Source organism: Oryctolagus cuniculus, chromosome 2 (genome assembly GCF_964237555.1).
Source record: "Oryctolagus cuniculus chromosome 2, mOryCun1.1, whole genome shotgun sequence".
NCBI lineage: Eukaryota > Metazoa > Chordata > Mammalia > Lagomorpha > Leporidae > Oryctolagus > Oryctolagus cuniculus.
The window spans coordinates 159,817,942-159,831,532 of record NC_091433.1 but is presented as its reverse complement, the minus strand read 5'-3'; positions in this window follow the sequence as shown (position 1 = coordinate 159,831,532).

The window sequence follows — 13,591 nt, the reverse complement described above, 5'->3', positions numbered from 1 at the left end:
AGGAGGAGAGGGGCCTGGGGCCCCCAGGACAAGCGGGAGCTGCAACCTGGACTCCCGTGTCCTCCGGACCAAGGTGCGGAGCAGGAGGCGAGGGTGGGGACCGCGGGCAGTTGGGGGAGGCACCTGTGACTTGGGGAGTCCCGCCCGCCGTGATGCAAAAGTCCAGGGCCTGGGGACCTGGGGCATAGGCTGGGAACTGTGAGCAGGGCCCCGGGAGGGCCTGGGTGGGCGGATCCCGGCCATCAGAGCAGGTGTCCGAGGGAACCCCTGGCAGCTGGCTGCCCTTGCTGCGGCTTACAGCGTTTGGGACTCCCGAGGAGGCACTCGGTGTGTGCACAGGGTCTTGGGGGCGCTCCTGGAAATGCGTGGTACGACACCCCCGTGCACGCTTTCACAGTTTTCTGCACCGCAATAGACTGAGCTTTTCGCCCCATGCTTCTGTGAACCTTCGGACATGCGCTCATACGTGTCAGGCTGTGCACCAACCGCAGGTCGCTGCCTGGCGCCTGTGTCCCAGCAGGGCGATGCACGGCCCCTCCTCCCTCAGCCCTCTCCCTGGTGTGTGGGTGTAGGGCGAGGGGGCCCTCTTGTGAGCTCTCTTGGCTGGCAGGCAGGCTGCCTTTAAGTGACCCCCATCGTGTGACTTCAGGCTGCATCCCGCCCTTTCTTGGGCATTAGTTTCCTTGTCCGTGCAATGGGTCCTGATCTTGCTGCAGCCTGCACACCAGGTGGCTAAGGGAGCAGGTGAGGCGTAGCTCTGGGAAGAGAAAGGGAATTGCACAGGCCCAAGAATCTGGCGAAGGCGCTGAGGGGCTCGCGGTCCACCCTGCTTGCTTCTCCTCGTGGGACCAGCAGGTGGCAGCATTGCCCTCTGCATGTGCTCATCCCCACCCTTCTTCCCAGGTCTCAGTTCTACCCGACATTCCCACCTCCCTGGAGAGCTAGGGAGAGGCAAGTGCCCTGCGTGAAAAGACCTGGAAAGAATGAAAACCTTGTCCTTCCCCTCGAAAACACACAGAGCAAGCCGGGGGCAGCCCGGTGTGTGTGAGCCCAGGAGAGCCCGGTGAGCACCGGGGCTGCAGGGAGACCTTGTCCAGCGCTGTCACCAGTGGGTCCCACACCTCCTGCAGGAGGCAGCTCGGGGCCTGGAGGCCAGAGTCATTGTCCTTAGTCAGAAGTGGGGCAGTGGTGCATCCAGGATTGCAACTAAAAAAAAATCTATTAGAGACTGTCCCGTGTGCTGATTCACTCCCCAGAAATTCCAGCCTGGGGCCTGGCTAGACTGCAGTTGGGAGAACTCAATCCAGGTCTCCCGCATGGGTGGCAGGAACCCAATTACCTGGCCGGCACCGTCTCCCGGGGTCTGCCTTGGCAGGAAGCTGGAGTTGGGAGCTGTGGTGGGGATCTAACCCAGGCGGGCATCTTTTTTTTTTTTTTTTTTTTGACAGGCAGAGTGGACAGTGAGAGAGACAGAGAGAAAGGTCTTCCTTTGCCGTTGGTTCACCCTCCAATGGCTGCTGTGGCCGGCGCACTGCCTCCGGTGCACCACGCTGATCTGAAGCCAGGAGCCAGGTGCTTTTCCTGGTCTCCCATGGGGTGCAGGGCCCAAGCACCTGGGCCATCCTCCACTGCACTCCTGGGCCACAGCAGAGGGCTGGCCTGGAAGAGCGGCAACCGGGACAGAATCCGGCGCCCTGACCAGGACTAGAACCCGGTGTGCCGGCGCCGCAAGGTGGAGGATTAGCCTATTGAGCCGAGGCACCGGCCTAGGTGGGCATCTTAATCCCTAGGCTGAATGCCTACTCCCAGGGTTGAACGTGTAACTCCCCTGTAATCCCTCTGTGCGGAGCAGAAGTGGTTTCCTTCTGTATTAGTCTATAACGAACCTGGCCTATCCCCTGCCCGTGTGATCAGTGAGGAAAACAGTGAAATGTTCAATGTGACTTAAGCATCATGGCCTGACAGCCCGGCTGTGGTGCTAAGTGCATTTAATTTCTCTCAGATAAAAGTGCTCGGTTCTCAGCACCCCTCCCCCCCAGTTTTTCCTGGCCTGGTGGCGCTGGGGTGTGTGCGCTGACAAGGGCAGCTGTGGGGCCTCAGGCAGGAGGAAGAACTGGGATCCCCGTTGTGGTGTCCTTGGGTTTCCTGGTGAGAGCCCTCAACCTCCACAGCCACTGGATGGAAGCTAGGCTGCAGATCTGACTTTCCACGAAGTAGGGAGTACACAGCTAACAGCCACATGTCCCACACAGGCTGGTTTCAGCTGGCTTGATCATTAAGTTCCCTCTCCCTTAATCCTTGTAGAAAAGAAGTAACTTGGAGAAACCTGTTACTAACCAAACAAGTATTTTCCTATTGTTCCGTCTCCGTGTCCTCACCTTGCAAGGAAGGGCACTTTGCAATGACAGATCTGTCTTTTGCATTTTTGTTCTGTTTTCTTCAGCCGTTTTCTGAATATAAAAACCAACCTCCTCTGCTTGGTTCCCTGGGTCATTGATTCTGTTTTATGGAATGAAGTGTAGCTTGACTCCAGAATGCAATATAAAGCCAATTAAGGGCTTTATGTTGTAATTTTGTCCTCTGACAGGGGTCAACTCAAGGTCACAAGCCTAGTAACTGGTAAACTTGGAGTTCAAGCCAAGGCCGTTGACCTCGAAGCTGGGCAGTAGCCAGCAGCTGTTCTGCCATCTTGCTCGTGGCACACGTGACACTGTGAGATCCACGCGTGGGCTCTGTCACAGACCTGCACACAGGAGTGAAGAAACTTCTGACTTACAAGGGTGTGGACAGCCACCTGTGTGCTGGACCAGAGGCTCGGGACCTCCTGGAACCTTCCAGCTTCAGACGCACAGGCCTGGTGTGCGGGGTCTTGTCTTGGCGATGGGCTTTCCCACGGCACCGATGGTGCGCCCTTCGTAGCAGTTCCTGGGTCCACAGCCTGAGCACTTTCAGGGCATTTGGGGAGGAGGCCAGTCCTGTCTTCACCTCTGGTGGACAAATCAAGTGTTGGCTTGGTGTGAGGATCTGGAGGCCCCGGGCCCTCCCTACGCCATCGTCGGCTGAGAGTGCCGCGTGCCGCCTGGCCCGGGTGTGTCTTCATTCTCTGTGCGTCCCCCACTCCAGCGCTTGTTTCTCCCCTTCTGCCCAGAGCCAGGTGTCCCCCAGCTGTGGGGGGGTGGGATTTCAGCACAAAGGAGAGGGCACGGAGGCTCGGCCAAGCCTTGGCCTGCAGGCTCCTTGGTGTTCTCTGGCCCCCAGCTGAGTACACGCTGGGCCGGATGTGGGCTTGGATCTGGAGCCAGGCATGGGTGGGGCTGGGGAAGGAATTCTATTTATTTATTTATTTATTTATTTTTATTTTTTTGACAGGCAGAGTTAGAGAGACAGAGACAGAGAGAAAGGTCTTCCTTTTCTGTTGGTTCACCCCCCAAATGGCTGCTACGGCCGGCGTGCTGAGCTGATCCGAAGCCAGGAGCCAGGTGCTTCCTCCCGGTCTCCCATGCGGGTGCAGGGCCCGAGCACTTGGGCCATCCTCCACTGCACTCCCTGGCCACAGCAGAGAGCTGGACTGGAAGAGGAGCAACCGGGACAGAACTGGCGCCCCCACCAGGACTAGAACCCGGTGTGCTGGCGCCGTAGGCAGAGGATTAGGGAAGGAAGTCTGATCCCAGGCTGTGCTGGGGACTTTGAGGTTCTCTGGCCCAGCTCCTCCCATCTTATAGTGCAGAAAACCAAGTCTCTGCACTGGGGTGGGGGGTGGGGCAGGTAGGCCTGCGATCCCACTCCCACTCTGAGCCCAGTGTTCCCTGTGTCACAGAATGGGCTCCGAGGGGGACAACGCAGCTTCCTAAATCACAAGTTAGGGAAATCGAGGACCAACCCGAAACGTAGACATCCAAAGTCACAGTTCCCTGCTCTCTGTGGCTCACTAAGTCTTGATCCAGACCCCAGGACGTTGGCTGTGGCTTAGCTGAAACACTGAGGCAGCTGCGCTCCTGGCCAGGCCCGCCCCGGGGCCACGTGCAGACCCCCGGCTGTCGGCACCAGGCCCTGGCTGCAGGTCTGGTGTTCTCCAGCAGCAGCCGGGCTGCGGGATGGCTCTGGGCATGGGTCCACCCCTGCCGTGTCCCCTCACCAGGTCCTAGGCCGGCCCAGGCCGTCAGACGTGGCTGGGGGGGGGGGGCGGGGCTGGCTCTGCAGACCGGGCCACTGGGCTTCTAGTCCCCCAGCCCGGCCCCACGCCCCTCGCCGGTCTTTTCAGGTTGCCTATGCATTCCTTCTGGCCCTGCAAGTCCCATACATCTCTCTGGTTACTGCAGTCCTCTGGCCTCTGTCTTGGTCAGATTCCTCCTCTATGAATTGCAATGATATCCCTGCCCGGAGAAGAACCTAAGTGGAGGCCCAGACACCTAGGACTGCGCATTAAATATTTAACTTACAAAGCAAGCTATATTTTTCTTTCTTTCTTTCTTTCTCTTTCAAGACATTCACTTACTTAAAAGGCAGAGTTACAGAGAGAGAGAGAGAGAGAGAGAGAGAGAGAGAGAGAGAGATCCTCCATTTGCTAGTTCATTCCCCCAAATGACTGAAATGGCTGGGGCTGGACCAGGCTGAAGCCAGGAGCCAGGAACTTCTTCCAGATCTCCCATGTGGCTGCAGGGGCCCAAGCACTTGGTCTGTCACCTGCTGCCTCCCAGGGTGTACATCAGCAGGAAGCCGGAATCTGAGTGGAGCTGAGATGTGGACGCAGGCACTCTGATATGGGATGCATACTATGCCAAACTCCTGCCTCTTAACATTATTAGTCATATACATTTTTTAAAGTGATTTTTCTAACAACCTTCAAAATGATTATTAAAATTAAAAGACAAATATAATATGTACCTGATAAATTGTACTTAAGGCAAAAATTTAAGTAAAATATTTAAATTGAGTTTTTAATTTGTCTTGAAAGTTTCATGAACTCTTAAATATTTGTACAAAAAGCTGAGAGTTGCAGCATTGTTCCATGTCTGTCCGCTGCCAGTGTAAAGAATCAGTGTCACGCTTCATGCATGCCACATCTTGACATACATGCATGCAGATGGAGGAGAAGTATGAATTATTCATGCCGGGAAATACTCCTCAGCTACCATGTGCAACTGTGGCAAATGCTGTGCTAATCTGTGAGTACCCCTGGAACCACACATAGGAGGGAGCCAAGGCTTGCTCCACAGTGCACTGCTGCTGTCGGCCTTGCTGTGGGAGAGGAAGAATCCCATCAGTCTCCGCCCGACCTCAGAGCGTCCTCCGAATGTCTCTCCTGCACCCGGAGTAGGGGCCATCGCAGACGTGGGCAGCCGCATCACCACAGGCTCCCATGGCCCGCAGATGCAGCCTCTTTCGGAATCAAGGCCTCCACGGTGTCCACCACAAGGGCTGATGGCTAGGGCGAGAGCGTGCGCTGCGCTGGAACCGAGCGCGGCTGGCCTTTCAAGCGTGTGTCTGTGCGCATGCGTGCGTGTGCAGGTGCGTACCGCTGACCCTCCCAAGTGTAGGGCCAAGCAGCGGCCTCTCTTGCCTACGCTAAGGGCAGTGCTGTTTCCAGCCGCCCTGGGCAGAGGTCTCTTGTGTTTGTCTCCCAGGAAACTGTGGGATTCTGGCCCTTGGAAGACCATTCTCTGGCTCTGACTTGACTGTGGGGTTTGAAGCACACAGTATCTCATAGTTTTTAGACTGATGTAATAGCTGGGACATTTTGGGCTGCAAGTGACAGAAGACCATTTCACACAGGCTTGAGCAAAAATGGGAATAGTTGGCTCCCAGCACTGGCAAGTCCAAGGGCAGAGATCCAGGGCCCGAAGTTGTTTCCAGAGCCGGGGACTGGGGAGCCCTGTGACTGACAGACGCTCCCCTGGCCCAGGACGCCTAGAGGGGGGGAGCCACCAGATGAGAGGGCGTCCTCCACCCCGGCTGTACCTTCTCCTGGAACTTGGGCTGGACACCGGGGCCAGACTCCTCAAGGGCTCAGGGCCTGGGCACTGGCTCCCGGAGCTGCTGGCTGCCTGGGGCGGAGTCCTCCCCCACTGGTGTTGCAAAGCGTCCATCCCGCCACTGCAGCCCTGGCGTGAGCGTGACAGCTCACCGGCAGAGGAGAGATGACTGACATGCCCAGGCTCCCGAAGGCCGCGGCTTTCTGGGCACAGGTTCCCGCGTCCTCGGGTCCCCCAAGGACGGCTTCCCCCAGAATCTCAGGGTTGCAATTGTGCAACATGGAAAGGTTTGGGGGTCAAAACCTGCCAGGCCACCGCAGGCCATGCCCTCGGAGCTCTGCTGGCTGGCCTGGGGTGGAGACCGGCGCTTCACATCGGCCCCTCCACGCTGACCTCCTCGTGGGTGCGGCCGGGCCGCCTCCTGCCCGCTCCCTCTCAGCCCCAAGTCCCCAGTGCTTCCGATGCACACGCCCTTCGAGGCTGCAGACAGAAAGCAGGGCTGCTGTGGCATGTTCCCGGCTGCCTGCCGCCGCCCTGGCCCGGCGTCTACAGGCTGTGTGTGGGCCGCAGCGGGGGCCTGGCCGCCCCTGTGTGTGTGTGTGTGTGTGTGTGTGTGTTGGGGCGGCTCTGCTGTGGGGCTCAGCCCCAGCTCGGTCCCTCCTCCTGGCCTTCTCTGTCTCCTCTGCCTCTCCTTTCCCCCACGTCCCTCCTAGCTCTTTCCCATTCTCTACTTTCTGTGCTTTTTCTTCCCAGCCTACAAGGGGTCTGCACAATGAAAGGAAATGAAAAGGTTATTTTGACACCAAAAAAAAAAAAAAAAGTAAATTCGTGTATAACTTTTTTCATTGTACTCATTTTCCATGAGCTTTTTGAAGACCCTCCCATAAATGAGCTTGGTTAAGCAAACCATGGCATGGCAGACCTGACACCTAAAGTCTGATTGTGTTTTATTTTTTAAAGCCTTATTTATTTGATTATTTTCCTATTTACCTAATTATTTTCTATTTATTTGAAAGACAAACACAGAGAGAGGGAGAGAGACAAAGAGATCTTCCATCCACTGGTTTTCTCTCCAATGGCTACAACAGCCAGGTGTGGGCCAGTCTGAAGTCAGGAGCCTGGAGCTCCATCCTGGTCTCCCACGTGGGTGACAAGGGTCCAAATACTTGGGCCACCCTTTGCTGTCTTCCCAGGTGCATCAACAGGAAGCAGGATGGGGAGTGGAGTAGCCGGGACCTGAAGCAGCACTCTGATATAGATGTCGGTGTCGCCAGCTTAGCCTGCTGTGCCGCAATGCTGGCCCTGGGTCATGGTTTTGAGAGTGTTCATGGGTGTGAAACCATCCTGTCCAGGGGTGAGAACAGCTCACGAGTGAGCAGAGGTGTCCTGAGCTGGACTTTCTAGCTACCCTGTGTCTCTGCTCTCAGAAAAAGACAACAGCAAATCACACAGCAGAGCCACACATACGACCCCTCGCCACATATGCAGACCCTCAGCGTTCCCCTTCCTTTCAACCCTGCCCTCTGGAGTCAGGCCCAAGTCTCTGGGTCAAAGCCCTTTGAAGCTGCAAGGAATGGCCAGAGCAGGGAACGCATTTCAAAGGCTGACCCGTCCCCTTCTCCTGCCCACCAGGGAGCATCCGGAGGGCTTGGTCCCCAGCAAAGATGAAGGCAGAGTTGTTGGATCAAAGTCCAAACACATAATAAAGGCATCTGCCAGCCCCACCTAGGGACATGATGGTGTGCGTTTACTCACATACAAACACAGAGCAGTGAGCTGGCTGTCATAAACCATCTCTTATTACAAAGCCACAATCTTTCCCATCTGTGTTGAAGCTACAGCCTCTGAAATAATGTCTGTAAAAATAAAGTTGCAAGTGAAAACATGGAATGCAATAAATTATGACTGCATTGTGTTCCGCCCCGGGGGACGCCCTGGCACAGGAGCTCTCAGTGTTTCTATCTGGGGCCATGTTTGTGTGTCCTCATAACGCATTCCACTCGAGAATGGGGAGGAGAAAGGGTCTTGAGTAGAGCTCGGGTGCGTGGCTGGCTGTACCTCCTTGGTGTTTTCATTTCTCTCCCAAAGCTGACTTGTTCGGCTGCAGGATGAAAGCCAGGGGAAGAGGCACGGCCAGGTCCTACCCCTGCCACCACCTACCTTCCTCCTCGCAGGGCCACCACCACATCCCACCACCCCCATGGCCATGAGTCCGGACCCCATCACGTCTGCCTGCACGGGTTCGCCATGCCTCTGCTTCCCCAGGCCCTTGGTAAGCATCTGGGAGGCAGAAGAATGTGAAACAGTAACATGACCCAAATCTCAAGGGGGCCACCGCCCGAAAGAGCAGCCACTGAGAACAGAGGAAGGCTGGCCAGCCAGGTCCTGGCGAGCTCTCCCGGAGTTCAAGGGAGGGGGCACTGAGCCTTCGTGGAGGAAGTGGCTTTGGCTGAAGCCTGGTTGGAGGGCTTGGGCCTGTGGCCCCTTCTCAGAGGGGCACTGATGGAAGGGGAAACAGGAGATTGCAACACATGGACGAGCCCGAATTCAGTTTGGCTGGAGCCCAGGGTGCAGGAGGGGCAGTGAGGGAAGTTGGGTTGCAGGTGGATGGGTCTGGATCGAGGACCTTGATGGATGGAAGAAAAAGCCGCAGTCTGAGGACCAGTCGAGGGTTACTGAGCTGGGGAAGATTGGAGGCGGCTTGGGAAACACTCACTGTTGCGGGCTGCTGGGGCCTCTGAACACTCCTCTTTCTCTCCATACTCTCCTCCCTAACAGGACCCCCAGCTCCCCTCCCCTCCACCACTGGGTAATTCCAAAATTGAACAAGGGCTGGCAATGTGGCTCAGCAGGTTAAGTCGCCCCCTGGGACACTCACATCCCATATTGGAGTGCTTGGCTGCTTTGGGCTTGCAGTCAGCTTGCTGCTCATGTGGTCCAAGTTGTTGGCTTCCTGCCACCCATGTGGGAGACCTGGATGGAGCTTCTGCCTCCTGCCTTGGGCCTGGCCCTGTCCTGGATGTTGTAGGCATTTGGGGAGTGAGCTGGCAGTTGCCTGGAAGATTCATTCTCTCTCTCTCTCTCTCTCTCCTATGTTTGTCATTTGGCCTTTCAAATAAAGAAATGTTCACAAAAAAAAAAATAAATAAAAAGAGAGAGACAAACAAAATATCTGAGCAGAACTATAAAAAAATCTTAAAACTTAACAAAAAATAAAAATTGAACCGAGCATCTGAGTCTCAGCTCTCAGGAGAGGAGGGGTGGGATAGGAGCGAAACACACCCAGCTGGGAGCTATTACTTGTCCATCGAGGCAAAGAAGGGCATCAGATCCTTCCTAGAGGGGGGACTCCTCTTGGGAAAGGCGGGAGAGTGAGGGTGCACGGGGCTTGTTGGGCCGGCAGGTGCGCAGGACACACAGCAGCGAGCACACTTGTGCTCGGCTCACTCGGCCTGCTGCACCCTCCTTGCTGGGGTCAGCTCGCCCAGCTAGATGCGGTCTGAAGGGTGCGACTCACAGGTCAGAACCCTAAGGCCTGGGCACCCTCCACAGCTGCCCAGGCTCCTTGTGCCTTGGATAGGCAGACGAAGCTGGTGCTGTTGTCCTTGAGGCTAAGGGCAATGCTGCCCTCAACCCACTGCAGCTGTGACTCCCGTGGGTGCCATGGTGGGTATATGGAGGCAGCATTGCCATGCTCTTTTCAAATTGCTTACTTGGCTTCCTGTAGTACCCCAGCCCCAGTGCAGTGACAGACCCTGCTGTCCCATCTCTGGGCCCGTGGAGGGAGGAGCCCAGGCCCCCTGTCCCTCTGGGCTTGGGCATCTTCCCTCTGTCTCTGGCCCACAGAGCTTGGCTCTCTCCTTCCTCCCTGTGGAGCAGAGCATGCCAGTTCAAAGGGTTGGGAAATATGGGAGGAAAGGGGCTTGGGACCCTGGCCTGCCCCTGCCCCCTGCCCCGTCCCAGGCCAGGCTGGTGCTGGGGGAGGCTGTGTGTATGCAAACGCAGGTTTCTATGACATCGCCACGCCCTGCCCTGCTGGGGTGTGTGTGTGTGTGTGTGTGTGTGTGTGTGTGTGTGATGCCAATCACTAGTATCTCTCCACAGGAGAGCTGTTCACCCAGCAGCCGCTCGCTCTGAGTGGAACCCGTCAAGAGGCTTCTTTGGAGCGTGTGTTTTCCCTCAAAAGAAGCAGCCAGCATCTTCCTGGGCATGTACCCCCTGTTTCTCCCATGTGTCCTGAGGGCAAGGGGTGGGGGGTGGGACTGGATCTGGCTTTGCCTTCTCTTTGGCGGAGATCGGAGATCCATCAATTTAGGAAAGCAGGCTGTTGGCAGTGACCGGGAGGTTGGGGGAGGAGGAGGGCGAGGGTGAAAGTTCCCAGGGAGGACGCTGGCCGGCCAGGTGCCACCTGGGAAACTCTGGAGGGCATTTGATTGTCCCTGTTCTGTCTCCTCAAGCAGCCCTGCTTGTGAAAAGCACGCTAAGTCTTGTGTGGGGTGCCGTAAGGAAGTGGGCAGCCTAAAAAGCATCCCCTGCTGCACAACCAGGTTGAGGGGAAAAAAACAAGAAGTGCGGGGCGGGGAGGGGCATGGCAATGAGCGGGGGTCAGCCAGGAGGACCAGGATGGGCCTCGAGGCCTCTGGTCCTCAGCCCAGCCCACTGGTGGTCACTCCGGGGCTGGCAGGAGGGTGAGAGGCCCGGGCCTACCCAGCCCACTGCGGGCAGTCTCGCTGGTGGCCCTGATGGCAGGTGGTTTTGGGTTGCACCTGAGTGGCCCAACAACTGTAATGGTTGATGGGCACAGTGGGGTCCCAGCAGGAGGTCAGAGGGAGCTTGGTGCTCATTAGCAGGAGCCAGGGTCTTGTCACAGCTCAGACTGGAGCGCGCCACCTTGTCCCCATTTCCAGGGGGTGTGAAGTCACACTAAGCACTTTCTCAGCCTTGAGGTTTCTGAGAAGATTTCTGCCTGCCCCATGAGTTATTTGTGTAAAGAGAGAAGCAGACAACAGGGCTTGGCCCAGGTTTGTATTTCATGGAGCTGAGCTGTTGTGATGGTGATTTTTCTCAATGTCCATAACCTGGGGCGGAGGTGGACAGGTCACAGGAAGCCGCCTGTCCTACAGTTTCTTTGTCCTGGCGACATTCGTGGCCAACTCTTTTCTCTCTGTGACCCAAACAATTTTGACTTTGGGACCCCACCCCCACCCCCCGCTGGACTGTGTGCAGGGAGGAGGGCGTGAGGAGCAGGAGGGGTTCGGTCAATCCTGTACCCTGGTTGCCTACGAGGCATTCAAAGTGGCATTTGCAAAGTCAAGGTTAGCCCTCCTCACCTGATGGCCTCTTACAAATCCCCAGGAGCGTGTGTGTCCTTGGTCCCAGCCCCCAGCACACCCTCCCATTCTCTGGCTCCCTTTGCTGCCCACCCCCCAAACACCTGGAACCTTCTTGCCCCCACATCTCAGGCCCTGGCCTTCCCTCTGCAGTCAGGAGTGCCCATCCTCTCTGTATTGAAAGTCTGCAGGGCAGCCTGGGCCTGGCAAGGACTGGAGGCCCGGCCACGCTTCCCTTGCCTGTGGCCTCTGTGTGCAGGGGATAAGGGGAAGCTTTGAACCTGGGGATGGGGAGGCAGGCCCTCGTGGGTGCAGGTGCACCTTGGGAAAGAGCGCCCTCTGGAGCATAAAGAGAAAAGGGTTGACAGCACACACTGCCCACAGCCCCCACCAGCCTCAGCTCTCACCTCCCCGAGCTTAACCAGCCCGGCTTCCCTTCTGTCCCTCTTTAAATGTTTATTTATTTATTTGAAAGGCGGAGTTACAGAGAGAAAGAGGGAGACCCAGAGATCCTCTATCCGCTGGTTCACTCCCCAAATGGCTGGGGCTGGGCCAAAGCCAGGAGCCAGGAGCTTCATCCTGGTCTCCCACGTAGGTAGCAGGGACTTGGGCCATCCTCTGCTACTTTCCCAGGCCATAGCAGAGAGCTGGATTGGAAGTGGAGCAGCCAGGACTCAACCTCTTTCTCCTGCTCTGTTTCCAGGGAAGGACACACAGTCCAGGGCCTGTGGAGGCCTCTGGGCCTGGGCCCTGGGCAGCATGGGGCAGAGGCAGCCGCCACAGCAATGAGCATCCCTTCTCTGGGGTCGGAGTGGGACTTAGCGTGTGGCAGGGACTGTCAAGCAAGGCTTCCCGGGGTCCTGGCTGGTGCAAGAGGAGGCGCGTGGTCCCTCTGGCAGACGGAAGGAGCCCTAGAAAGCCATCAGGTTTGGGGACGATCCTGAAGTCTCCCAGGAGGGGAGGGCAGCTTTTGGCCTGCAAACTGGCATTGTGCACGTGACCTCAGCTCCTCCCCAATGTGCAGCCTCCTGGTGGAAGGGGCTGCAGGGCCCCACATTGTCCCCAGAAGGAACCTGCCTGGGCTCAGCCTGGTTCCCCAAGGCCAGCGTGGCAGTGAGTGCAGGCTCACACTGGCCCCAGGTCCCTGGGCTTCTGGCGTCATCAAGTGGCATGGAAACAGCTCGGAGTCCTGGCTCTGCACCCTATGAGCACATGACCTTGGGCAGCAATGTCACCCAAGGCACCCGTCCCTTCATCTGTAGAAGGGTCTGGCTGGTTGATGGCTAGCCTGAATCCAATTGTCCGACAGTGACCTTGCTGCATGCTGTCCCCATAGCGCAATAACTTGGTTGGATACATCTTGCAGAGAAAGGACTGGGCCTGTTGCTTCACCACTAAACCCCCAGGGCTCAGCAAGGCACAAGCGCATGGTGGATGCTTCCTGTATGTTGATTGAATGAATGAACAAGACCAGAACCCTGACAGCCACATGTGCAGAGAACAAGGCAAGCAGGAGACCTGACCAGGCGCCTGGGCCAAGGGAACACGTGTGGTGGCTTCATTCCTGCCCTGGTGACTACTGGGAGTGAGGGCTCTACAGGCCAAGGGCCACTCAGGCTGTGAGGATGGAGCTGGTCTTTCAGACCAGCATCCACAGCTTGGCTGGAGGACACAGCTTGCGGGCGGGGAGGGGGAGGGGCTGGCATCCCTCCCCAGAACTGCTCCACAGGGGTCTTCCATGTTTAAATTAAAAAAAAAATGCAAACCCAGAGGGGGTATTGTTGCACCATGGCTACAGCCCCTATTGGACATGTGCCTGGTTTCAGTCCTGGCTCCTCTTCTGATTCTGGCTTCCTGCTAAGGTGTAGCCTGGGGAATAGCAAGCTGATGGCCCAGCACTTGGAGCCCCGCCACCCATGTGGAAGATCAGGATGGAGTTCCTGGCTCCTGACTTCAGCTTTAGCTGTTGCAGGCCTTTGGGGAGTGAATCAGCGAATGGAAGATCTCTCTCTGTTTATCTCTGTAAATGTGCCTTTCAAATAAAATGAAAGTAAATAAATAAAAATGTAAAACACAAACCTTTGGGATTTATGGGAAGACCCCAGGCTGTGACCAGGCCAGGCTGGTGTGCTGGACAACGAGACTTCAGCTGGGTCCTGTATCCAGGGCCTGGCTGTGCTGCAGGAGGCAGCAAAGGAGGAGGGCCCAGGCCAGACTCCCACTTCTTTTTTTTTTTTTTTTTTTTTTTTTTTTTAAGATTTGTTTTATTTATTTGAAAGACAGAGTTAC